The following is a 25,626-nucleotide window of genomic DNA, read 5'->3' on the forward strand; positions in this document are numbered from 1 at the left end:
ATGCATATAAACAACAATAAGTGTTGGAGAGGATGTGGGGAAAAAGGTACACTCATACATTGCTGGTGGGACTGCAAATTGGTACAGCCAATATGGAAAGCAGTATGGAGATTCCTTGGAAATCTGGGAATGGAACCACCATTTGACCCAGCTATCCTCAGTCTATACCCAAAGGACTTAAAAACAGCATACTCCAGGGACACAGCCACATCAATATTTATAGCAGCACAATTCATAATAGCTAAACTGTGGAGCCAACCTAGATGCCCCTCAGTGAATGAAAGGATAAAAAAAGTGTGGCATATATACACAATGGAATTTTACTCAGCAATAAAAGGGAATGAAATCATGGCATTTGCAGGTAAATGGATGACGTTGGAGAAGATAATGCTAAGTGAAGTTAGCCAATCTCAAAAAAGCAAATGCCAAATGTTTTCTCTGATATAAGGAGGCTGATTCATAGTGGGGTAGGGAGGAGGAGCATGGGAGGAATAGATGAACTCTAGATAGGGCAGAGGGGTGGGAGGGAAAGGGAGGGGGCAGGGGGTTAGCAAGGATGGTGGAATATGATAGACATCATTATCCAAAGTACAAAGACATGAATTGGTGTCAACATATTTTTTTGAGAGAGAGAGAGAGAGAGAGAGAGAGAGAGAGAGAGAGAGAGAGAGAGAGAGAATTTTTTAATATTTATTTTTTAGTTTTTGGTGGACACAACATCTTTATTTTATTTTTATGTGGTGCTGAGGATGGAACCCAGTGCCCCATGTATGCCAGGTGAGTGCGCTACTGCTTGAGTCACATCCCCAGCCACAACATACTTTATATACAAACAGAGATATGAAAAATTGTGCTGTATATGTGTAATAAGAATTGTAATGCATTCTGCTGTCATTTATTTTTTTTAAATCAATGAAAAAAAGAAGGTAACGGAATGCTAAAAAGGAGTTTATACTAATAAATTTGACAACTCACAGAAATAGACCAATACTTCAAAAACCACCACTTACATGGAATTTCAAGACAATCAAAACTGAGTGTGAAAAAATTATCAAAAGAATGATTGCCTCTTGGGGATAGGAAGTGGAATTTGCCTAAGAAGAGGCATGGGGGAACTTTCTGGGTTTATGGAACAAACCTTTTTTCTTTTTCTAAAACGAAGCCATATTTTATTCCATTTCAGACCCTTAGAAACAATTTAGTAACTTGTTCTTGAAATACATAATACAACAGAACCAGCAATGAACTTGTTTAATTTGTTCTTTTTATTTATACATGACAGTAGAACTTATTTGACATATCATACTTAACTGTAGTCTAATTTCCCATTCTGTGGTTGTACATGTTGTGAAGTTTCATTGGTCATGTGAATACATGATCAATGAAATATGACCATATATGAGCACAGGAAAGTTATGTCTGATTCATTCTACTGTCTTTCCCATTCCCATCCTCTCTCCCTTCCCCCCATTACTCCCTATCCAATCCAGTGAACCTCTATTCCTCACCCTTCCACAGCCTATTGTGAGTCAGCATCTGCATGTCAGAGAGAACATTCCGCCTTTGGTTTTTTGGTATTGGCTTGTTTCACTTAGCATGATAGCCTCCAGTTCCATCCACTTACTGGCAAATGCCATACTTTCATTCTTCTTTATACCTGAGTAATATTCTATTATGTATATGTTCATTTTCTTTACCCATTCATCTACTGAAGGCACCTTAGCTATTGTGAGTTGAGCTGTTATGAACATTGATGTGACCACATCACTATAGTATGCTGATTTTAAGTCTTTTGTGTATATGCCAAGGAGTGGATAACTGGGTCAAATGGTGGTTCCATTCAAATTTGTCTGAGGAATCTCCATACTACTTTCCAGAGTGGTTTCACCAATTTGCAATATCACCAGCAATGTATGAGTGTACCTTTTCCCCTACATTCTTGTCAACATTTACTGTAACTTGTATTCTTGATAATTGCCATTATCATTGGAGTAAGATGAAATTTCAGTGTAGTATTAATTGCATTTCTCTAACTGCTAGAGATGTTAAACATTTTTTCATATATTTGTTGGCCATTCATATTTCTTCTTCTGTGAAGTGCCTGTTCATTTCTTTTGCCCATTTATCAACTGTGTTTGATGTTAAGTTTTTTAAGTTCTTTATATATCCTGGAGATTAATGCACTATCTGAGGTACAGGTGGCAAATATTTTTTCCCATTCTATAGGCTCTCTCTTCATGTTCTTGATTGTTTGTGGGAACACATCTTGATAAGGGTTTGCAATATACAAGTATAGGCAACTGTCAAAATAGCTAAGATCTGTACATTTTGTTGTTTATAATATTTAGTATGAAGAAAAAAGCTGTGAATAATTGGTGAAATGTGCTTAATGATAGGCATTTTGAAGTATTTCATAGGAAATGTACTGGTGCCTGCACTTTACTTTGAAATTATCAAAGAATAAAATTTAAAAAGGATAGTTAGGGGGCTGGGGTTGGGGCTCAGAGGTAGGGTGCTCACCTAGCATGTGTGAGGCACTGGGTTTGATCCTCAGCACAACATAAAAATAAATAAAAAATGAAGGTATTGTGTCCATCTACAACTAAAAATAATTTTAAAGGGATAGTTAGGTAATCAAGCACATATAGTAAAAATGTTAACAATATTATAAATATCTAGTGTAAAATTCTTTCAATTTTGCTGTGTGTTTGATAATTTTCATAACAAAATGAGGAAAAATCCAAGAATAATAATAGATTAAATGTGTTTTTAATGAAATATTTTCCTTGTGACTCTCTTATGTGTTCTTTGCTTGCTCCACATATACACACTTGTAAGCACACACTTATGCTGTGTTACTCAAAGACTTTCCTGAAAATTGTCTCATTTAAAATGGTTTCAGAAACAAGTAACAACAAAACCTAATTCACAGGGGCTTATAAGAGTGAAAAGGAAACTAAAGATAGGTTACTTCAATAATTGACTCAATATCATCAAGAGCTATGATCCTATCTTTCTATAATTACATTTTCATCTTTCTATTTTTTTCATTATGAAAGTGATTTTCCTTAGGCTTTCCACCCCTCATTGTTGCAGAATGGCTACCAAAACTGTAGACATTAAGGGGAAAAAAAGGAGAATAACGTGCAGTCAAAAAAGTATATTCTCTCTTAATAAAAAGATAATGAAATCTTTCCCCAAAGCTTCCCAACAGACACCCCAATGCACAACCACTCCATAACTGAATTACACGCCAACTCCTAAGTTGGCAAGCAGACTGTCATTGAACCATCATTAAGTAACTAAAACCAGTGAGGGTTTATCTGATTCACACTGGTGAGAGATGAAACCAAAGACACAATTGGGGTTCCTTCAACATAGAAAGAGGAAGCAAATAAATGCACAACTAACTGTGTATGCTACATGATAAATACAGTGAGGAGAGATAAGAATCCCTTGCAGTAATACTTTTCCATAATAAAAACAAATTGGCCAGGTGCAAGGATATGTTTCTGTGATCCAACTACTCGGAAGGCTGAGACAGAAAGCAGCCACATATAACATGCAGCCCTTCCCAAAGTGATTGGACTAGAAATGTGCAAGATACTAATACTGCTTTCATCATGTAGGTCTGATAATACACTTCTTTCTTAGAGTCTATGGGTTTAAGATCTTACCATAATCTAGATATTGCCCTAACCAGTTTTTATGTATTGATTAATCTGGGATATAATTTTATAAGATAGGTATTTTTACCATGTTTATTAGAACATTATATTTAGACATAGTTATATGGATTCCTTTTGACATAATTATACATAGTAGGAATTTGATTTCAATTCCCATTCCCCTCCTCTTTCTTCCACTTCTCCCTCCCCCCTTGATCTCTCCTCTACTCTACTGATCTTCCTTTCACTCCTTTATTTATTGATGGATTGATTGGTACTTTATACATACACATAAAGGAGATAGTCCCTTTGACACATTTATATACATATATGTTAGATTCACTCCATATTTTCTTACCTTTCCCTCTTTATTCCCTCCCATTCTCCTACTTCTAACTTCATGAAATCTGATCCCCCTCCCACACTGCCTTCTTTCACTTATTTTGTTTTAGCTTCCACATATGGAAAAAAATTTCAACCCTTGACTTTCTGTCTTATTTCACTTAGCATGATTTTCTCCATTTCCATCCGTTTACCAGCAAATGCCATTATTTCATTCTTCCTTATGGCTGAGTAAAACACCATTGTGTATATATACACAACATATTCTTGATCCATTCATCTATTGCTGGGCATCTGGGTTGATAATCTGGCTATTGTGAATTGTGCTACTATAAACATTGTAGTGGTTGTTATTGCTGTAATATGCCAATTTAGTTCTTTTGGTTAAATACTGAGGAGGGGATAGCTGGGTCATATGGTGCTTCCATTCCCTAGTTTTGTTTTTTGTTTGTTTTTTTTTTTTTAGGAAATTCCACACTGCTTTCTTAAGTGGTTGTACTAATTTGCAGTCCCACCATCAATGTAGGAGTGTGCCTTTTCCCCTACATCCTCACCTGAATTTATTATTCATATTCTTGATAATTGTCATTATGACTAGAGTGAGATAAAATCTTAATGTAGTTTTGATTTGCACTTCCCTGATTGCTAGAGATGTTGAACATTTTTTCATACATTTGTTGATAATTTGTGTTTCTTTTTCAGAAATTTCTGTTTATTTCTTTTGCTCTTTAATTGATTGGGTTATTTGGGTTTTGAGTTTGTTTGTTTGCATTGAGATTTTATACTTCTTTTTTTCTCACATTTTTATTGGTACATTATAGTTGTACATACTGATGGGATTTGTTGTTACATATTAGTACATGCACACAATTGAGTTCTCTAAACATTCAGAGGATGAGCTGGCAAAAAATTTCTCTCATTCTGTGAATTCTCTCTTCACTCTCTTAATGGTTTCCTTTGCTGTGCAGAAGCTTTTTAATTTTATGACATCACACTTATTGTTTCTTAGTTTTATTTCTTGAACTTTAGGGGTCTTTTGAGAAAGTCAGTGCCTGCATCTATATAATGGAGCATTGGCCCTATGTTTTCTTCTAGTGTTTTAAGGTTTCTGGTTTAATTCCTAAGTTTGTTTGTTTGTTTGTTTTGGTTGTTGATAGACCTTTGTTTTATTCATTTATTTTTATGTGGTGCTGAGGATCGAATCTAGTGTCTCTCACATTGCTAGGCAAGCACTCTACCACTAAGCTACAACCCAAGCCCTAATTCCTAAGGTTTTGATCCATTTTGACTTGACTTTTGTGCAGGGCAAAAGATAGTGATCTAAAGTTCACTTTCTACATATAGATATCCAGTTTTCCCAGCACCACTTGTTTAAAATGCTGTCTTTTCTTCCAACGCATGTTTTTGGCACCTTTGTCAAAACAAATGATTTATAATGGTCAAAATAAATGGTTGTAAGCATGTAGCTTTGTCTCTGTGTCTTCTATTCTATCCCATTGGTCTTCATGTCTACTTAGATGCCAACACTTTTGCTGCTTTTGTTACTATAGTACTATAGCTTTGTTACTATAGCTCTATAATTCGTAGGATAACCTTACATCCCTGGGATGCAGCCCACTTTGTCATAGTGTAATATGTTTTTGAATGCAGTTTGCTAATATTTTATTAAAGATTTCTGTATCTATGTTCATTGGGAAGAGAGGTCTGTAGTTTTCTTTCCTAGACATGTCTTTTTCTGGTTTTGGTATCACGGTCATACCAGCTTCATAGAATCTATTTTGGAGTGTTCCTTCCCTTTTGCTTTCATGGAATAATTTGATAAAAATGATAATAGTTCTTCTTTAAAGGTGTGGTGTAGAATTCAGCTGATAATCCATCTGGACCTGGGCTTCTCTTTGTTGGTAGACTTTTAATTGCTTTTTCATTACTTGATATTTGTCTGTTTAGGTTTTATCTTCCTGGTTCAATTTGGGAAGGTGATATGTGTCTAGAAATTTATCCATGTTTTCATATTTTGTAGTTTATTGTACTATAAAGTTTCAAAATAATTCCCATGATCCTCTGGATTTCAGAAGTATCTGTGATGATTTCTCTCCTTTTTCATCTCTAATTTTGTTGATTTGAGTCCTCTCTTTCTTTTGGTTAGACTGGCTAGGGGTTTGTCAATCTTATTTATCTTTTCAAAGAACCAACTCTATGTTGCACTGATCCAGTGTATTGTTCTTTTATTCTCAATTTCATTAATTCTGTCATGATTCTCATGCTTTTCACTTCCTACCAATTCTGAGGTTAGTTCTTTTTTGAGGACTTGTGGTGGAACATGAGCTTATTTATTTGGATATCTACTTTTTTGATGTAGGCATTCAATGCAATAAATTTTTCCTCTTAGTACTGCTTCCATACCGTCTCAGGGATTTTGATAGTTTTATCATTGTTTTCATTTGTTTCTAAGAATTTCTTGATTTCTTCTCTCATTTCATCTTGTATATATTATTCACTTAAGAGTATTGTTGAATCTTCATGTGTTTATATGGTTTCTATTATTTTTCCTGTTGTTAATTTCTAGTTTCATTCCATTGTGGGCCTATAGGAGGTATGGGATTATATTTTTGTTTGTTTGTTTGTTTGTTTGTTTTGGTATTTGCTAAGACTTTCATTGTCACCTAAAATATGGTCATTTTGGAGAAGGTTCCATGGGCTGCTGACAATAAGGTAATTCAGCTGTTTTATGGTGAAATGTTCTAGATGTCTATTTGGTCCATTTGATATATAGTATTATTTAGGTTGAATATATCTTTACTGATTTTATGCTTTGATGATCTGTCTATTGGTTACAGGGGTGTGTTGAAGTCACCCAGTATTATTATATTGGGGTCTATCTGGAATTTAATGTCAAGAAGTATTTTTTAATGTAATTGGCTGCACTAACATTTGGAGCACATATATTTACTATTGTTATATCTTCTTAGTGGAATGTTTCCTTTATCAGGATATAATCACCTTGTCTCTTTTGGTAAATTTTTGTTTGAAATCAACTCTTTCAAATATGAGAATAGCAACTTCAGCCTTGTTTATGGACTCTGCATGGAATATTTTTTTCCATTCTTTTACCTTTAGTCTGTGTCTGCCTATGATATGAGTCTCTTACAGACAGCATAAAGTTGCACCTTGTTTTTTTTTTTTTATCTATTCTGCTAATCTATGTCTTTTAATTGGGAGTTGAGACCATTTATTTTCAGTATTATTACAGATATGTGTTTGTGGTTTACTTCCATTTTGATTTTTTTTATTTAATTCTATCTTGATTCTTATTTAGAGATAATCAATTTTCTATTGCTCTTCATCTATTTGGAAGTTTTGAAATTTGTTTTTGGGTTCCTCTGTATGCAGTTTATCTTTTAGTTTATCCTTGTCATGGAAAGTTACTTACCCATCAAATACGAAGGAGAGATTTTCTGGGTATAGCAATCCTGGTTTGCAACTGTTTTCTTTTAGAGCTTGGAATATCTCATTCCAAGCCCTCCTTGCTTTTAGTGTCTGATTTGAGTCAGATATGAATCTTATTGGTTTGCCTCTAAATATGATATGATGTTTCTCTCTTGCAGTTTTCATCTTCTGTATTTGTTCTCTTGATTCATTCCTTCAATCATCTTTTAAATCACTGAACATTTTAATTATCAGTTTTTTATAATCAATTTTTTTTATAATTTTTAATATTTTCTCCTTATTTTCTTTGTTAGACATTTTGATTATGATGTGCCTTGGAGAACTTCTCTTCTGATTAGGTCTATACAGGATCCTGTATACCTCATGTGTGTGGATGTCTATCTCTTTCTGTATGGGTAAAGTTTTTTTGTTTTTTTGTACTGGGGACTGAACCCAGAAGCACTTGATAATTGAGCCACATCTCCAGCCCTATTGTGTACTTTATTTAGAGACACGATCTCACTGAGTTGCTTAGCACCCTTCTTCTGCTGAGGCTAGGTTTGAACTCTCGATCCTGTTACCTCAGCCTCTGGAGCCACTGGGATTACAGACATGAGCCACCATGCCTGACTGGGCAAAGCTTTTTTGTGACTATCTCATTGAAAATGTTCTTAATGCCTTTGCTTGTATCTCCATGTTCTCTTCTATCCCATTGATTCTCAGGTTCGGGCTCTAGGTGTTGTCCCAGAGTTCCTGTACATTCTGATGGTATTCTGTTTTGTTTTTCTTTACTGTATTCTATGCACTAAAATTCAGACTGAGGTCCTGTTTTTGTATGCTAAAGTTCTATTTTCTACAAAATCTGATGGAGATGCTGTCAAATAAATTTTAAATTTGATTCAGTGTGTCTTTCATTTCCAGGAGTCCTGATTGGTTTATATTCTACTTCTTTATTGAAACAAGCTTTCATCTTCTGTATTTGTTGTCTTGATTCATTCCTTCAATATCTTTTAAATCACTGAACATTTTAATTATCAGTTTTTTTATAATCAGTTTTTTTATAATTTTTCTCTGCAATTTCATCCTCTTTCATATCTGTGGGATCCTTTATATGGGAATTGTGAATTTTGGGGGGAGATCTGTTTGCATGTTTCCTCATGTTTTCAGAGGTCCTGGACTTACATATCAATTAAGATGGATATCCCCTCCTCTTGTATATGTGTCCTTACACGTGTAGTTCTTTTTTTATTCTAGGATTTCTGTTTTTGGTAAGAGTAGATATTGAGGGGTAGAACCTGAAGTTCCCCCTCTAGTTGTTCTACCTTGGGACCTAGTTTTTGGCTTGTGGTTTTTGTCTCCCCAGTCTACAAACTAAAGTAATATTTAAGCTCACATAGGGCTAGATATGTGAGGGGTGAGATTCTCTGTTGCTTAGCTGATCTGTTTGCCTGTTTCCTCATGTTTTCAGAGGTCCTGGACTTACATATCAATTAAGATGTGAGGGGTGAGATTCACTGTTGCTTAGCTGAGTTGTGTTTCTCAGCAGCAGGATCTCTACTCTGTGATCTTGAAGTGTCCCAATCACTTGAAGACCCTCTTAGATTGGGGACAGGGAGCCAGGAGTAGCACTAATGTCAGTCCTGTACAGATAAATGTCCAGTGCCTACTTTGTCATCTATTATACTGTCACCTCACTGAGAAGCCATTTTCCTGCTTTTAAGTCCAGTGTTGAGGAACTGTTGGAATGTCCATCCTTTCTCTAGTCTTCCATCTTCCCCCTCCTTACTGTGTTTATTTTATAGATGAGAAAACTGAGGTAGCAAAAGGATAAATAATTTGCCTAAAATCATACAGCAGGTAAACAGTTGAATCAGTTTTGAACCCATATTATCTGTCTCCAGAGTCTCTTAAACACTGAAATATATTATCTTTAAGAAATTATAAATTCTGTAGAGCAGTATGATTTGTTATGATACACTCCATTCCTATAAAAACTTCAGAATTCAATTTTCACATCCCAAAAAGAAAATTATTCAAAAATTTACCTATATTAAATATGTGAGTATATTCTGGTTTTTGATAAAACATATTTCAAGTTTAAAAACTAGAAATCTTTATTGCATGAACAAAATAATTTAAGAATCACTGAATATTTTATACTAATACTTTTCCATATCAAAAATCTTCATAATTGATTAAGTTCACTAATGTAAAACAGTAATTTAAATACTATCGGGAAAGGGATTTTTTTAATTAAATTTAAAATTATTTCATGAATATTAGAGATATTTTTCTTTAATACTTTAAGCTAATAACACCAAGAAACTATCTGGAGGAGTTCTTAGTATTTTGTTAGACAACATAAGAAACAGAATCGAGCAATTTTGTAGGAGGTGGATTATGAGTTTGAAAAGAAGAGTAAAAGTACCCTGTTACACTTTGGGCTGCTTGGGCATGTTCCTGCTATACATACTGTGTTCCTAAATCTGTTCAGGGTCAAGAATTGAAAAGGTCTGACCAATACACAGCCTATCTTGTAAAACTACAGCCTGAAGCAAGCACTTTAAAAAAGCATGACACTTACTAAAGGTTATAAAGAGTAAATAAACCATCAAATGACTCCTCTTTTATTGTTTTTGTAAAAAACACTTAAATCCTTGTAGTCCTAAGGCATCCAATAAAAAATAAACACTTTTAGGATTCTATATTCTGGGATACTTTATTGAACTTCAAGATTGGATTTTCTTACTAAATTTAATACATTTTTTCTCACTGACAATTTCATAGGAGTGTTTGTTTAAAACTTTAATAAAACTGCTTGAAGACTGAAGAGAAAGGAAAGTTTCAAATAAAAAGATAAATAATTTTTAATAAAAGCATGAAATTAAAATACTATAATAGAAGAAGCATATAATGATACTACTTTGGGGAATGTAGCTATTACCCATTTTATAAGTTTTCCAAGTAGGCTAAAGATACATGTTCTACAAATCATAATGATCAGAAAAAGGTATGATTCTACTCACAGCTTAAGTAATTTTATGGGGCACTGAAATCCATTTAATGTTATTTACCACATACTATACCATTAATTGTTCAGTTTTCTCTCACAATGACTTTAGCAAATCATTGCTACTTTAGACTACCCAAAAGCCCATTAAATTTTTTATTTATTTATATTTTCTATTTGGTTTTCAGTTATATGAAGTATCTAGGTATGGTTTTCTCTGTAAGTATCCCATATGGATTTTGCAGAGCTTCTTGAATCTGTATAAGGTATTTCATCTATGTTGAATATTCTCTCCTGTAATCTGGTTCTATAATTTTTTTTTGCACTGATGCTGAGGATCAAACCTAGGGTCTCATGTGCTAGGCAAGCACTGTACCACTGAGATACACCCTCAGCCCCCTAATCCTGTGTTCTACTTATCTAATTAGCCATTAAATCTATTGAGTTAGAATGTGGAATATTATATTTTTCATTTACAGAATTTCTATTTGATTTTCTTATTTATATATTTCTATTCTTCAGTGAAATGCCTCAGATACTCCTCTGTTTTTCTCAATTTCTAATTTCTTCAATGTATTATAATAAAATTTTTCTTCCTACTTAAATGCCCTTTTCTGTTTGACCTCCAATGCAAATCACAAACAATTTTATTTTTATTGTCTGATTTTTCTATTGGTTTGGATCATATAATATCTCTTGGCATACCTAATACTTTATTACTTTCAGTATCTAATTGTAAAGGAATTTCAAATTTCAGGAAATGTGAAAAAAACACTACAAAAAACTTTCCTGATACATTCAAGAATAACTTTCCAAAATGATGCCTTATTACCCTCTAAAACTCTCCTATTAAACACACTCTTCACAAGACAAAAATACATCAAATCTTAAACTAATACATATTACTAACATAATTCTTAGACCTGACTGAAATGTTACTACCTGTCTCAATAATGTTAACTAATAATGTTTTTCTTGGTCTTAAAAAATATTTTTTTTCATTAGTATCTTGTGGATATACACAATAGTGAGATTCACTATTGTCTATTCATATATGCACATATATGTATGTCAAACTCATTCCACTATCTTTCCCTGTCCCATCTCCCTTCCCTTCCCTTCATTCTCTTATTCCCCTTCATCTGCTCCACTGATCTTTCTTCTATTTTTTTAATCCCCCACCCCCAATTTGGACTAGCTTCCACATATCAAAGAATATATTCAACTTTGAATTTGGGGGACTTGCTTATTTCACTTACCATGATAGTCTCCAGTTCCATCCATTTATTGGCAAATGCCATCATATATAGCCATAAGACACTAATTTAAAATGTATGTGTATATATATGTGTGTATATAATATATATATATGTATATAAAATCACATTTGTAGTGCAGAAAAAAGGGAACGGGGGAAAGAGGAGTGGAAGGAAGGCAGAAGTACTGAGAATTGAATTAGAATAAATTATATTCCATATTTTTATAATTATGTCAAATGAATAACTTAAAAGAACCAATAAAAAAGGAAAAAGAAATAAACATAAATTATTTTTACATATTCCAGCAGAACTTTAATAAAGTGCAAATTTTTAAGTGTGTATTTAGTAAAATACAACTGAAACAAAAAATTTAATCTCTAGTATATCAAAAATCTAACACTGTACCTAACTTGTCTTTCACTATACTTGACCAAACAGTGACAGAAGACTTATGTCGAGTACAGGCGCGGCTACAGAAGGCGGGACGCCGCAGAGAAGCGATTAATTAGCAAGCAGGGAGGAAAGTGGCTGCCATTCGGTGGAACTCCGCCGGCCAAGCCCGCACTGACTCCCGGGCTGAGTACGGGATTTCAGATGGGGAAGGAAGCGATACAGTCCCGTCCCCCACAACGGAAACTCCACCAAGGCAATCAGCGGCCACCATCTTGGAGAGCTGAAGTATCCACCGCCACTCTCCGACAGACTGCAACAATAAAACAGGTCTGTGTCTCCTAGGCTCTCCTAGGCTTTCCGGGGGAGGAAGTATCAGAGTGAGCCCGCATAAAGACTAGGGAAAAACTAGAGACACCTGACCTTCAACTCCCCCTCCCATCAGCAGCCAAAACGAAACCTGTCTAGCCAGCGCTGGGGGAGGGGCAAGCAGAAAAAATCAAAACGATAGAGTGCCAGGGATCCCAATAGCCAATTGTGCGACCCCGGGGATCCGGGCTGACTGATTCGCCCGGCCTTCCCCACGGCTACAGAAGGTGGGGCTCCGCAGAGAAGTAATTAATTAGCAAGCAGGGAGAAAAGTGGCTGCAATTCTGTGGAATCCTGCTGGATGAGCCCGCACTGACCCCCGGGCTGAGTACGGGATTTCAGAGGGGGAAGGAAGCGGTACAGTTCTATCCCCCACAACGGGAACAAAACAATAGAGTGCCGGGGTCCCCAATAGACATCCTCCACACCCAACAAACGGCAGGTCCAGAGTACAGTTTGAACTGCTGAGAGCCATCACTCAGGGGAAATCTGGTCTAGCAGGAGAAACCAAGACTAGCAGGAGAAACTAGGGGACTAGAGGCCAGGCCCTCGCGACTGGGCGGCTGGAAACCGCAGGCCCGCCGGCAACAGTTCACCCACTGCCCGCGTAACTGGGCGGTAGGAGAACGCCCGCCCACCGGCTACCGACCGCAGGACGGGGTGCCTAGAGATTGCCCGCCCACCGGCGACAGCCGGCCCGCTGCCCGCGCAACTGGGCGGCTGAAGTCCACTCCCCCACCGGCGACCGATCACCCGCCCGCTGCCTGAGATACTGGGCGGCTGGAGACTGCCCACCTGCCTTGACGGGGAGCTGAAACCAAACAGAGACAGTCCAGTCACACAGCCCCATTAGGACACCCCAGCAAGGAGCCTGGGGCCCGTCATAGCAGAGTAGTGACGTCACTGGAGCTCGGCCGTCGGAATTCCTTCCCAGCAGAATCCACGTTAGCAGGCACAGTTTAACAACACAAAGAAGAAACAACAGAGTAATACAGAACCAAAACAAATCTATAGAAGAGAGCAGAAACACGGCAATCAAATAGAGCTGGAAAGTAACATGGACAACCTGAGAAAACAAGGGAAAAAAGGAGTACAAACAATACAGGACAACTTAATTCTACAGGAGGACATAGAAACATCAGAAGCAGGGATAGGGAATGAACTCAAGGCCTACCTAACTCGAATGGAAAGGAATATTAGGGAAGACATGAGACAGCAAGTCCAAGCAATAAAAGTATATTTTGAAAACGAATTAAACAAACAAATTCAAATGGCAAAGAACGAGCTCTACCAGGAGATAGAGATCTTAAAAAAAAATCAAACAATAATCCTAGAATTGCAGGAAAATATAAACCAAATTAAAAACTCAAACGAGAATATTACAAACAGACTTGATCAAGTAGAAGTCAGAACATCATATAATGAAGACAAGGTTTATCAACTTGAAAAGAATATAGTCAACACAGAAAAGATGCTTAAATCCCATGAGCAATCTATTAAAGAGATATGGGATGTCATAAAAAAACCAAACTTGAGGGTCATCGGGATAGAAGAAGGCACAGAGACTCAAACCAAAGGAATGGACAGCATATTAAATGAAATAATTCTAGAAAACTTCCCAGAGATGAAAGATGAAATGGATTGCCAAATCCTGGAAGCCTACAGGACCCCAAACATTCAAAACCATAATAGACCAACTCCAAGACATATAATTATGAAGATAGCCAACGTACAGAACAAGGAGAGAATATTAAAAGCTACGAGAGAAAAGAGGCAGATTACATTCAGGGATAAACCAATTAGGTTAATGACTGATTTCTCATCACAGACTTTGAAAGTGAGAAGATCCTGGAACAATGTATTTCAAACGCTGAAAAATAATGGATTCCAACCAAGAATACTGTATCCAGCAAAATTAAGCTTCAGATTTGACGATGAAATTAAAATCTTTCACGATAAACAAAAGCTAAAAGAATTCGCAGCAAGAAAACCAGCACTGCAAAGCATTTTGAGCAAAATACTACAAGAAGAGGAATTGAAAAATAGTGCCCAAAACTAACAGCAGGAGGTGTCTCAATAAAGGGGGAGGAAAATAACCAAAAAGTAAAAACAGCCAAACTAAAATAAATAAACAAAGAAGCATGACTGGAAGTACAAATCATATCTCAATTGTAACCTTAAATGTTAATGGCCTAAACTCACCAATAAAGGGACATAGGCTAGTAACCTGGATCAAAAAAACAAATCCAACAATATGCTGCCTTCAAGAGACTCATATGATAGGAAAAGACATACACAGGCTGAAGGTGAAAGGATGGGAAAAAATATACCACGAACATGGCCCTCGGAAGCAAGCAGGAGTGGCCATACTCATATCGAATAAAATCAACTTTAAACCTAAGTTAATCAAGAAGGATAAAGAAGGACACTATATCCTGTTAAAAGGAACCATCCACCAACAAGACATAACAATTATCAATTTGTATGCACCAAACAATGGAGCTGCAACGTTCATAAAACAAACGCTCCTCAAGTTCAAGAGTCAAATAGACCACAACACAATAATTATGGGTGACTTCAACACACCGCTCTCGCCACTAGACAGATCCTCTAGACAAAAACTGAATAAAGAAACTATAGAACTCAACAGCACAATCAATAACCTAGAATTAACCGACATATATAGAATATATCAACCATCATCAAGTGGATACACGTTCTTCTCAGCAGCACATGGATCCTACTCAAAGATAGACCATATATTATGCCATAAGGCAACGCTTAGTAAATATAAAGGTGTGGAGATAATACCATGCACCATATCTGATCACAATGGAATGAAATTGGAAATCAATGATAAAAGAAGGAAGGGAAAATCCTATATCACATGGAAAATGAACAATATGTTACTGAATGATCAATGGGTTACAGAAGACATAAAGGAGGAGATGAAAAAATTCTTAGAGCCAAATGATAATACAGACACAACATACCGGAATCTATGGGACACAATGAAAGCAGTTTTAAGAGGAAAATTCATTTCTTGGAGTTCTTTCCTCAAAAAAAGAAATAACCAACAAATAAATGAACTCACACTACACCTCAAAAACCTAGAAAAGGAAGAGCAAAACAACAGCAAATATAGTAGAAGACAAGAAATAATTAAAATTAGAGCAGAAATCAACGAAATTGAAACAAAAAAAACATTGAAAAATTGATAAAACTAAAAGTTGGTTCTTTGAAAAAATAAATAAGATAGACAGGCCCTTAGCCATGCTAATGAAGAGAAGAAGAGAGAGAACTCAAATTACCAACATATGGGATGAAAAAGGCAATATCACAACAGACACTACAGAAATACAGAAGATAATTAGAAAGTATTTTGAAACCCTATATTCCAATAAAATAGAAGATAGTGAAGATATCGATAAATTTCTTAAGGCATATGATCTGCCCAGATTGAGACAGGAAGACACACACAATTTAAACAGACCAATAACAAAGGAAGAAATAGAAGAAGCCATCAAAAGACTACCAACCAAGAAAAGCCCTGGCCCGGATGGGTATACAGCGGAGTTCTACAAAACCTTCAAAGAAGAATTAATACCAATACTTTTCAAGCTATTTCAAGAAATAGAAAAAGAAGGAGCTCTTCCAAATTCATTCTATGAGGCCAGCATCACTCTGATCCCAAAACCAGACAAAGACACTTCAAAGAAAGAAAACTACAGACCAATATCTCTAATGAACTTGGATGCAAAAATTCTCAATAAAATTCTGGTGAATCGAATACAAAAACATATCAAAAAACTTGTGCACCATGATCAAGTAGGATTCATCCCTGGGATGCAATGATGGTTCAATATACGGAAATCAATAAATGCTATTCACCACATCAACAGACTTAAAGACAAGAACCATATGATCATCTCGATAGATGCAGAAAAAGCATTTGACAAAGTACAGCATCCCTTTATGTTCAAAACACTAGAAAAACTAGGGATAACAGGAACTTACCTCAACATTGTAAAAGCTATATATGCTAAACCTCAGGCTAGCATCATCCTAAACGGAGAAAAACTGAAGGCATTCCCTCTAAAATCTGGAACAAGACAGGGATGCCCTCTATCACCACTTCTATTCAATTTAGTTCTCGAAGTACTAGCCAGAGCAATTAGACAGACAAAGGAAATTAAAGGCATAAAAATAGGAAAAGAAGAAATTAAATTATCGCTATTTGCGGATGACATGATAATATACCTAACAGACCCAAAAGGGTCTACAAAGAAGCTTCTAGAGTTAATAAATGAATTCAGCAAAGTAGCAGGTTATAAAATCAACACGCATAAATCAAAGGCATTCCTGTATATCAGCAACAAAACCTCTGAAATGGAAATAAGGAAAACCACTCCATTCACAATATCCCCAAAGAAAATAAGATACTTGGGAATCAACCTAACAAAAGAGGTGAAAGATTTATATAAGGAAAACTACAGAACCCTAAAGAGAGAGATAGAAGAAGATCTCAGAAGATGGAAAAATGTACCCTGTTCATGGATAGGCAGAACTAACATCATCAAAATGGCGATATTACCCAAAGTTCTCTACAGGTTTAATGCGATGCCAATCAAAATCCCAACGGCATTTCTTGTAGAAATAGATAAAGCAATCATGAAATTCATATAGAAAGACAAAAGACCCAGAATAGCAAAAGCAATTCTAAGCAGGAAGAGTGAATCTGGAGGTATAGCGATACCAGAGTTCAAACTGTACTACAAAGCAATAGTAACAAAAACAGCATGGTACTGGTACCAAAACAGGCAGGTGGACCAATGGTACAGAATAGAGGACACAGAGACTAATCCACAAAGTTACAACTATCTTATATTTGATAAAGGAGCTAAAAACATGCAATGGAGGAAGGATAGCATCTTCAACAAATGGTGCTGGGAAAATTGGAAATCCATATGCAACAAAATGAAATTGAATCCCTTTCTCTCGCCATCCACAAAAGTTAACTCAAAATGGATCAAGGAGCTTGATATCAAATCAGAGACGGTGCGTCTGATAGAAGAAAAAGTTGGCTCCGATCTACATATAGTGGGGTCAGGCCCCAAATTCCTTAATAGGACACCCATAGCACAAGAGTTAATAACAAGAATAAACAAATGGGACTTACTTAAACTAAAAAGTTTTTTCTCAGCAAGAGAAACAATAAAAGAGGTAAATAGAGAGCCTACATCATGGGAACAAATTTTTACCCCTCACACCTCAGATAGAGCCCTAATATCCAGAATGTACAAAGAACTCAAAAAATTAAACAATAAGATAACAAACAACCCAATCAACAAATGGGCCAAGGACCTGAACAGACACTTCTCAGAGGAGGACATACAATCAATCAACAAGTACATGAAAAAATGCTCACCATCTCTAGCAATCAGAGAAATGCAAATCAAAACCACCCTAAGATACCATCTCACTCCAGTAAGATTGGCAGCCATTATGAAGTCAAACAACAATAAGTGTTGGCAGGGATGTGGGGAAAAGGGTACACTTGTACACTGCTGGTGGGACTGCAAAATGGTGAGGCCAATTTGGAAAGCAGTATGGAGATTCCTGGGAAAGCTGGGAATGGATCCACCATTCGACCCAGCTATCGCCCTTCTCGGACTATTCCCCGAGGACCTTAAAAGAGCGCACTATAGGGATACGGCCACATCAATGATTATAGCGGCACAATTCACAATAGCTAGACTGTGGAACCAACCTAGATGCCCTTCAATAGATGAATAGATAAAAAAATGTGGCATCTATACACAATGGAGTATTATGCAGCACTAAGAAATGACAAAATCATAGAATTTTCAGGGAAATGGATGGCATTAGAGCAGATTATGTTAAGTGAAGCTAGCCAAGCCCTAAAAAACAAATGCCAAATGTCTTCTTTGATATAAAGAGAGCAACTAAGAACAGAACAGGAAGGAAGAGCATGAGGAAAAGACTAATAGTAAACAAAGACGAATGGGGGGGAGAGAAAGGGAGAGAGAAGGGAAAGCATATGGAAATGGTAGGAGACCTTCAATGATACACAAAATTATAAGAGGTTATGAGGGGCAAGGGGGAGGGGGGAAAAAGGGGAGAGAATTGAACAACAGCAGAGGAGATAGAGAGGGAAGATGGGAGGGGAAGGGAGGGGAGGGGGGATAGTAGGGGATAGGAAAGGTAGCAGAATACAACAGTCACTAATATACCATTATGTAATAATGTGAGTATGTAACAGTTGTGATTCTGCAATCTGTATTTGGGGTAAAAATGGGAGTTCAAAACCCAATTGAGTCTAATGTATGAAAGATGATATATCATGAGCTCTGTAATGTTTTGAACAATCAATAATAAAAAAAAAAAGACTTATGTCTCTGTATATAAAATCAAAAGTTCCCTTCAAAAGTACAGCACACATACATAGGATATGTCAATCTCTTCCCTCTTCTGAGGTAACCATGGTCAGTGGTTTAACACATATCCTTCAAGAATTTTTTTCTATAGCAATATAAACATTTTTAAAATTTTTGTCTTTTACAACTTGTACTTTTCACTGACTAATATGCAGATGATTCATATTTATATATGTAAATTTTAGTTTATGGCTTAATTAAGGACATTAGTTCCCCAATAACATGGTTCAAATTTCATTTACCATGGCACATAATTACACAAACGTTACTGCTAGCTCTTCAATCCATAAATCACTAAAGAACACACATGCACATGATCAATGATCAATCATATCACTTCTATTACACTCTGTCAGTGACTGGACACTGTTTTTCTATTATTCAATCTACATTTACAATAAAAATTCAAGTATTCATATACATACATATATATATATATATATATATATATATATATATATATATATATATATCTTTATAGTGTCCCAATTTTAACTCCACGTGAAATTTTAGAAAAAATGGGTAATCAATAAGAAGGCCAATGAAAGTGTGGCAAAAAAAGGAGGAGCAGGGATGGAGGAGAAGAAGGAGGAGAGAAAAGGGGAAAGAAGTAGGGAGAGAGAACAAAATGGAGGCAGAAAGAAAAAATAACACAAGGAGTAAAATTCAAATCAAATAAGAATGTTATAGAAGAAATAGCTGACCATTCTAGAAAATGTAGATACGCAAGCAGAGGAACACAGAGAAGGGGAATTTGTCAACATAAATAAGGAAAGTGACTATGGTGAAAAGATTAAAGATGTCCTAGAGAAATAGTGACTAGCAAAGACATCATATTAAAGAAACTCAAAGATATTTCACAATATTGAAACTATAGGGATAAAATGTAGGAAGCTAATCCAATCTTGGACAGGAGTATTATGCAAAGGTAGAAAAATGATGCTTACTTCATATCCTAAGTTATACAACAAGAATAAGGTAATAGGCTGGGTGCGGTGGTGCACACCTGTAATCCTAGCTGCTCAGGAGGCTGAGACAGAGCCTCGTAAGTTCAAAGTCAGCCTCAGCAAGGGCAAGGTGCTAAGCAACTTAGTGAGACCCTGTCTCTAAATAAAATACAAAATAGGGCTGGGAATGTAGCTTAGTGGTTGAGTGCCCCTGAGTTCAATCCACAGTATCAAAAAATAAAAATGAATAAGGCAATATACAATTAATTGCTGTCAACCATAGTCACTCTACTATGTTACAGAATGTTGGAAACTATTTCTCCTGTCCACCTGAACTTCTGCATCTGTTAACCATCTTGTCTCCATCTCTCCAACTCTCTATTTCTCACAAGATCAAGTTTTTAAGCTTCCACATACATAAGTGAAAAACATGTATTTGTCTTTCTGTGACTGATATTTCATTTGACACAGTGTCTTCCAATGCCATCCATATTGCTCCCAAGTGGAGAGGATTTTGAATGTTCCCAACACAAAGAAATGATAAATGTTTAAAGTGATGGATATGTCCATTACTCTGAACTAATTATCACACATTATATGCATGTACTAAAATATGACACTTATTCCATAAATATGTACATTATGTATTGATTTTTAAAATTAAATGTATTTTTAAAAGAAAAAAAGATAAACACAATTTAAACTATCTTGATAAGTTTTTAATCAAAAAACCTTTGTCTTTCAATGTTTCTGTTTTAAATTGCATTTATTATTTATTTGTGTACTAAATATTTTCATTGGTTATTTACTTCCTTTTATATTTATGACTAAAGACATTATGTTTTCACAAATGTTTTTAATAAATACAAAATAATCACACTTTCATCACCGTTTTGTTTTTTTCATATTTTATTCATGCATTGTAGCTGTACATAAAAGCTCATAATACTTGCTACATATGTGTACATGCACACAATATAACAATATTATTTGGCCAATATCATTCCCCAGAATCTCCTCTTTCCCTCCCTTACCATTTATTTTTAAAATCACTTCACATGGTTTCAGCTTTCAGAGGCATTTTTATGGTCCCACACTACCATATAAAGGAAAGACTTTCTGTATTCCACACATCTTCCATGTTGGTCTGTATGTACCTAACTCATTAATTTTCATAATTACAGAATAGTCCACATATCTGATTTGGTCATCTAACTATGCATATCAAACTACATCAAAATTTAGCAGTTTAAAATAACAAAAAATTTATTAAATCTCACAATTTTGTACATTGACTCAGCTCACCTGGGAAGTTCTGTTTCACAGGGCATGGATAAGGTCACTAATGCACATGTATTCATACTGTAGTTTGGCTGGGATTAGAATGATCACGATGTTCTCTCACTCTCTAATGTCTCCTCCTGTATAACTTCTCATCATTCAATAATCTATTCTGAGCTTTATGACATAGCAGATGGCTTCCAAGATGATAAGCCCCAAGGTTCAAGTATGTGTCAAGTCTATAATGCTTCATGTTAACTAATATCCTATTAGCCAAAGAAAATCATGTGACCAGATCTAAGTTAATATGAAAGTGATCTATTCTAGGGCATGAAGGATGGTTCATCAGAAGTCACAAATGTAATAATATCATTTGTGTACCCTGCTGACCGATATTTTGATTATAATTTTTTCCCATTTCAATGATATAATAAATATTATTAAAGAAAAATCTTGACCCAAGTTAGCCCAAACAAGGAATTATCCTAGATTAAAATATAAACTGTTCATATGTTAAGATCATAAAATTTTAAATTCTGATTTAGACAGATAAACTGAATTTTCATTCATGATCTGTATTAATTTACATCAATAAATAAAAGATACAGAAGTACTCATTCCTGAAAACTTGCCAACACTGGAATTTATTAATCTTTTTGTTTTTCCAATCCAGGTTTTCAATGAAAGTGGCAGGGCCCCTTGGCAGCTGTCCACTTGACAGCTTGCTATGTGGGCTTGGCTGGGTAGTCAGGGGGAATGTCCAGATGGGACCCTGCTCCCGGTCCTCAGCCTCACTATCAATGTTGGACTCCTTGGAGTTGGACTCTTTGCCATGCCCCTCAGACTTTCCAAGCTTTTACAGTCTATGAGTTCAGTGAGAAAGGAGGTCTTCTTGGTGCAGCATTTGATGTATGCTTTAGCAACTCCTTTGCAGTGGGTCAGAATCAGGGGGTTCTTGTTGAAGAAGGCCTCCACAAACTCTATGAAGGGCTATCTATGGTGGCCCTCCAGTGAGGGTGGCCTGGTCTTAGGAATCAGAATCAGAACATATATGGGATAGAGGTTGGAATTGGGTAGCTCCCCCTTTGCAAATTCTATGGCCATGATGCCCAGGGACCAAATGTCAGCCTTAGGCCAACCTGATGACCTCGGGTGCCTTCCAAAAAGGGATGCTTGCAAACATGTTCCTCCTAATCTGCATGTGCTGTGAATTGCCCTGCCACCCTGAAACCTGCTAGCTTCACGTTGCCTTGCTCTGACAGCAGGACACCAGCAACTTTGCTGTCTCAGTGAATCTTGCACTCCGTGCCGATAATCCCAGCCCTTCAGAATCTCCCGCAGGATAATGGCAATGTAAGTCTCCTCCAGGGAATCGATTTCAGCAAGTCCAGTGCCAAGCGCCCACCCAAGTACATGATGATCAACAGCTTGGTCCTCTTCAGGTAGAAGTCAAAGAAGCCCATCAAGAGGGACTGTCACACTGGCTGTGCATGGTGATCTCCTGCTAGATATCCTTGTTCTCATCTCTCGCCTCCTCTAGTTCAATGACCTTGATGGCCACTACCTACTTGGTGTGGTGTTGATGCTCTTGTACACCTCCCCAAATGAGTCCTTGCCAACGTGGTCAAGCTTGGTAAAGAGCTTCTCAGGTTCACCCAACAGTGTGGGTACAGAGGTGAGCCAGGCCTGCACCACCTAGGCACCAGCCCTTGGTCCACTGCCTAGAGGCCTACTCACTCAAGCAGCTCAGGAAGCTCCATCCTGGAATCCTGGCCTGCTCTGCATAGAAAACATGGGTGCCTACCACAGCCTTACTTGCCTAGAAAGCCCAGGCCTCCCAGCTCATGAGAAGGCAGCAGTGAGGGCCAAAAATGTATAAATCTTTTTAATAATTTTCCAAATTGGGAAGCAAAAATATCTCATTTTTGTTTTAATTTGTACTTATTTTAACATTAATAAAGTAATGCTACTTCTGTATTTTGAGTATTCTTTATTCTTTGTTCTATCCATTTTTCTATTGAGTTGTCTTGATCCATAGGAATATATTGTAAATAAGTATTGATCTCTTTTCCCATTTCACATGCTGCAGATATTTTCTCAGCCACTTTTTAAAAAAAACTTCATTTATGGTGGCTTTAATTCCAAAGAAGCGAATCATTTTTATATCCGTCATCTTTTCCTTTACCAAGGATAATCTATTCCCAAGACCATAAAAATTATTTCTTCCTAGGTAAAGTAATGCACACCTGTTAATACCAGCTACTTGGGAGGCTGAGGCAGAGTGATCACAGGTTACAGGCCAGCCTGAGCAACTTAGGGAGACACTGTCTCAAAAGAAAACAAAAAGGATGAGTGCTGGAAGCCATCCATGACCCATACATGGACTGTGCAATATTCCAGCAATTAAGTAGGGAAGCCTGGTATCAGAAACTCCCAGGAGGAACCAATCCACTGGTTCAAGAACACCTGATTCACATGGCGCCCTGTCTAGCTCACCACTCAAGTTCTAGCTCAGCTCTGGAGATGGGAGCCATACAGCCTCTCGAAGATGGGTGTAGCTTCTCAAATGCCAATAAACCTGTTTACTCCAAGACCCCTGCCACAACAGAGAAGCAAGCACCAAAACAAGACTCCTCCCATTGAAACCTTATGCCTGCCTTTGATGTAATCCCTCTTAAATAAAGAATTGGGGCCTTTTTGTCAGTTGTTCAGTTCCAGTTCCCATTAGGACTGGAAGACCCATCAGACATTCCACTTTATATATCTAATTTCTGGATTTGTCTTTATTTCTTCCTGATTGCTAACTTTTTATTTTCCAGGCCAGCTCACACCTCCTGGGCAGGAACCTACTCCATCAGGGTGCTGGCCACCCTGTTATAGATAGGGATGTAGCTCAGTGGTAGAGTCCCCTGGGTTCAATCAAACAACAAAATTAAATGTTCATCTATTATTTGTATCTTTTTTCCCCTTGTATTTGTATCTTTTTTTCCTAGTTTTTCTTTGTCCTGAGCTTAACTTTTGTGTCTGAGGCATGTATGAATGGTCCAAATACCATTTATTGACTGTTCTTTTCCCCCACTAGATTGATTTATTCTTTCACTTATCAATTTTTCTATTTCTTCAGTAGTCACACTTTTGTTACTGCATTAGAAACTATCTTAATATATTTGATAGATCAAGTAACAATTCACTGTTTTGAAATTTTTCTTGGATATCCTCATGCCTTTTTTTTTAAAGACATGGTCTTGCTACGTTGCTTAGATTAGCCTTGAACTCCCTGTGCTCAAGCAACTCTCGTCTTAGCCTATGGAGTAGCTGGGACGTAAACCACTGTGCTGACCTCTCATGCATTTTTTTTACATATATAACTTTAGAATCATCCTGCCAAGTTCCAAAAACCATTGCATTCAATTCTGGCTGGCACTGTATTAATTTTTTCAATTTTCAAAGGAATATCTAGAAATGAAAAATATAATCACTGAAACTTAAAAACTCTAGGTAAGATTAGATAGCAAGTAAAAAACATCTGAATAGACTTGAAAAACAGGTTGGAAATACAAACAGACCACAATAAAATGTTTAAAACATAAAAAAAATATGAAATTTTAAATAGTGGCCTAAAGTTGTTTCATTTAGAAAAGGTAACATTTTAAATTAATGTTGCAAAAATATTTCTTTATAACACTTAATCAAAGATACCATTTTTCAGAAAAATTTCTCCTTTAACAGATTCTTGTTACACCAATAAGTAGCTTTATATAGGACGAGCACTGTAATATTTAAATTTTCTTATTATAACAATAAATTTCACCAATTTTAAATCCCAGAACAAGGTTCATATAATATGTTATTTCAGATCTTTTTTTTCCTCTGACTTGTAGTTTATTTTCAGGAAGTTACTTTATCTATCAATTCTTCTGCCTCTTTTGTTCTATCTTCATAGACATGTATAAGTCCTAGTAAATATACTACTGGATCACTACTGAAATAATTTTATAGTTTATTTTCTTCTCTTCAAAACCCTTTGAACACCAATCATCCTACAGAGTTAAAATGTATTTTTCAAATTTAGATCCACAGAGGGCTAGGATCAGTTATGGGGCACTTGCCTAGCAGGTGCAATCCCCAGAAGTTCAAGAAAAAAACAGTTCCACACAATCTCAGAAATTAAATGCTTTTTAACAAGGTTTACACAATATAGATTTCCTGTTGAAACCAAGATATTTTACAGGTAATATATTGGACATCTCTTTTTTAAAATTTCAGCTATTACTTTAAAAACTAAGGGTATTTGATTCTTTGAACTCAGAATACTTACTACATACATTTATTTTGTCACTTAATCGTATATTGCTGTGTTTCACTATTTAATCATTTTTACAGGAACCTACCATACTATCTTAAAAAAATGTAACCTCACCAAGAGCAGTTCATTTCAATTTGCAGAGCATCTAACCACAGTGCTATCTATATCCC

The 25,626-nt window shown here is 36.2% G+C and overlaps 1 protein-coding gene and 1 pseudogene across 2 annotated transcripts in view; both read right to left on the reverse strand.

The window, feature by feature from the left end:
- Positions 1-25,626, reverse strand: part of CCDC73 (coiled-coil domain containing 73) — a 141,399-nt gene that overhangs the window by 115,352 nt on the left and 421 nt on the right. The gene's annotated exons all lie outside the window — the stretch shown is intronic.
- LOC308634873 (serine/threonine-protein kinase 25-like) lies at positions 21,734-23,323 on the reverse strand (annotated as a pseudogene). The gene is made up of 2 exons: positions 23,270-23,323; positions 21,734-22,845 (listed from the first exon to the last, which is right to left on the reverse strand). The product of its transcript is annotated as a serine/threonine-protein kinase 25-like (transcript).

The sequence above is a fragment of the Spermophilus citellus genome (genome assembly GCF_964194105.1).
Source record: "Spermophilus citellus genome assembly, chromosome: 2".
In the NCBI taxonomy this organism is placed as follows: Eukaryota; Metazoa; Chordata; class Mammalia; order Rodentia; family Sciuridae; genus Spermophilus; species Spermophilus citellus.